The sequence below is a fragment of the Mirounga angustirostris genome, unplaced genomic scaffold (assembly GCF_029215605.1).
Source record: "Mirounga angustirostris isolate CCGP_5_RB_7025 unplaced genomic scaffold, mMirAng1.0.hap1 SCAF_6, whole genome shotgun sequence".
In the NCBI taxonomy this organism is placed as follows: domain Eukaryota; kingdom Metazoa; phylum Chordata; class Mammalia; order Carnivora; family Phocidae; genus Mirounga; species Mirounga angustirostris.
The window spans coordinates 3,667,331-3,669,989 of record NW_026991714.1 but is presented as its reverse complement, the minus strand read 5'-3'; the positions used below and the strand labels follow the sequence as shown (position 1 = coordinate 3,669,989).

Below are 2,659 nucleotides of genomic sequence, written 5' to 3'. Positions count from 1 at the left end.
AGCCAGCGGGGCTTTCAGAAAGAGTCCCTGACAGTCATGTTTGGGGGATGACTTTTTTCTTTTCCACACCCCAGTTTTGCTGGTCTTTTCATCATTGGAAAGTACAGGAAGGATAGAGGTAGGAATTTTCCTATGTCTCCTATTTCCTGATGGTGGAATAGGGACAAAATCCAGGTACCTGACTCTCTAGAACCCAATATTATAAATTAGAAAAGGACTGAACTGGGATCAGGAACCTTGGCTTCTAGTTGCAGCCCTGTCAACAACAGATTCTAAGATGTGGGTCTGACCAAGTCTGCCCTCGGGAGTGCAACTCTTCTATTGCAAAGGGAGTGGCATTGGGTAGAGAAGTTCAAGATCCTACCAGGTGCTCACACTTAGCATTCTTGGCAGGAGGAACATTTTCCAAAGAGAGGAAGATCCCAAAGTAGTTCCTAGGAGTCATGGACCAGTTGAACCACACGTGGACCCAGAGTTTCCTTCTTGCTGGTTTCCCTGCCCCCAGCACGCTTCGGCCTCTGGCATTCTTGGGCACCCTGTGCATCTATCTCCTCACGCTGGCAGGGAACTTGTTCATCATTGTGCTGGTGCAGGCAGATGCAGGACTGTCCACGCCCATGTACTTCTTCATCAGTGTCCTCTCCTTCCTGGAGCTCTGGTATGTCAGCACCACAGCGCCCACACTGCTGCGCACGTGGCTCCGTGGACGCTCCCCCATCCCGGCAGCGGTGTCCTTCACACAGCTGTATGTCTTCCACTCCCTGGGCATGACCGAGTGCTACCTGCTGGGGGTCACGGCGCTGGACCGCTACCCGGCCGTCTGCCGCCCACTCCACTACCACGCACTCATGAGCAGAAAGGTGGGTTACGGCTGGCAGGGGCCACGTGGGTGGCCGGCTTCTCCGCGGCCCTGGCGCCGGCCAGCCTCACAGCCAGTCTGCCTTTCTGCTTCAGAGAGGTGGCCCCCTACTTTTGCGACCTGGCCCCACTGATGCGGCTGGCGTGTGTGGACACAGGCTGGGACGCTGGAGTCCACGGGACCGTGATTGGCGTGGCCACTGGCTGCACAAGATTATGTGCTCATTTTAGGACTCTACGGGGGTATCCTAAGGGCTGTACTGAAGCTGCCCTCGGCGGGCAGCCGGGCCAAGGCCTTCTCCACCTGCTCCTCCCACGTGACCGTGGTGGCCCTATTCTTCGGCTCTGCCTTCGTGGTGTATGTGGGGCCACCCGAGAGCCGCTCCAAGGGCACGGACATGCGTATTGCCCTGGTGTATGCCCTTCTCACCCCGTTCCTCAACCCCATCATCTATACCCTTTGCAACAAGGAGGTGAAGGAGGCTGTCAGAAGGGTCACCCAGAGGATTAGGGCTGTGTTGAAGGGACCCTGAGGATCTACAGAGTCATTTGGTGACTGTAGGATTTAATTGGTTAGTCGATCAAACAATCAATCAAATAATTTTTTCAAACACACTCCATATTCCAATTCAAGTGGACTGAGTCTTGGATTGAGGCAAACTGAGAACATGGTAGAGATCAGAGAGACATGACCTCTAAACCCATACCTACCTAACATGGGTGAAAGGACATATCTGAGAAAAAAAATAACCAAAAATAAGGATACAGGTGCAGATATTTAGGCAAACTTAGAACTTAGATGGAACTGTGTTTGAAAGAGTTTGGAAGAACAAAAGCTGACTGTGGGATTATGTTCCGGATGGGATTCGTGGAGAAGCCCCCAAAAAGGAGGGAAACAAGATTACCAAATGAAAAACGAAAGAACTTCTAAGGTGAATGTTCAGATGTGGACTAGGAAACCATGGGAAGATGGCTGGTAGAAGCACACGGCTCCATGTTCCTGGAATCCTGCCGTACAAGAAAGGTTGAAGCCATAGCTGGGAATTTATTCTCTTAAGGGGAAGACCGGGGGTTAGAGATAAGGGTGCTGGTGGTGCTGATGGTTAGAAGTGAGTCACAGAAATAAGTCCTGCACTGTGAGTTTGAGATCATCAGTTAGTCATCTGGACGACATCAGGGATGCACTCCTATGAGTGCAGTGCTAGCTCTGGGAACCAAGAGGAGATAATAAAAAGAAAGCATGATTTCTGTTTTCAGAGAGTTTGCAGTTTTGTTTTGAAAACTCGGTCCTCCATCTCTCTCCCTGTCTCCCACCTTCCCATCCTCTCTTCCCGCCGCACCACCTCCATCACCACCACCATCACCACCATGACCATCACCACCTCCATCACCACCAGTGACATATTGACTAATACCAAGAAATAAACATTTCAGGGCGCCTGGGTGGCTCAGTTGGTTAAGCGACTGCCTTCGGCTCAGGTCATGATCCCGGAGTCCCTGGATCGAGTCCCGCATCAGGCTCCCTGCTCGGCGGGGAGTCTGCTTCTCCCTCTGACCCTAACCCCTTTCATGTGCTTGCTCTCTCTCATTCTCTCTCTCTCAAATAAATAAATAAAATCTTAAAAAAAAAAAAAAGAAAGAAACATTTCAGTTTTGCTCTATGTCCCTCGATGGTGGGGGGAGGTCATGAAATTGGAGGGAAGCAGTGCCTGGATTGGCAGAAAGGGACTGAGGGAAAGTAAAGTAGCCACGCAGACATTGATTCTGATATTTCCCCAACCCTCAGACCTTGGAATCCTAA

General features: G+C 51.1%; 1 pseudogene; it reads left to right on the top strand.

The window, feature by feature from the left end:
• The first annotated feature begins 443 nt into the window (after positions 1-443).
• Positions 444-1,557, top strand: LOC123845288 (olfactory receptor 6N2-like; annotated as a pseudogene).
• The last annotated feature ends 1,102 nt before the right edge of the window (positions 1,558-2,659 follow it).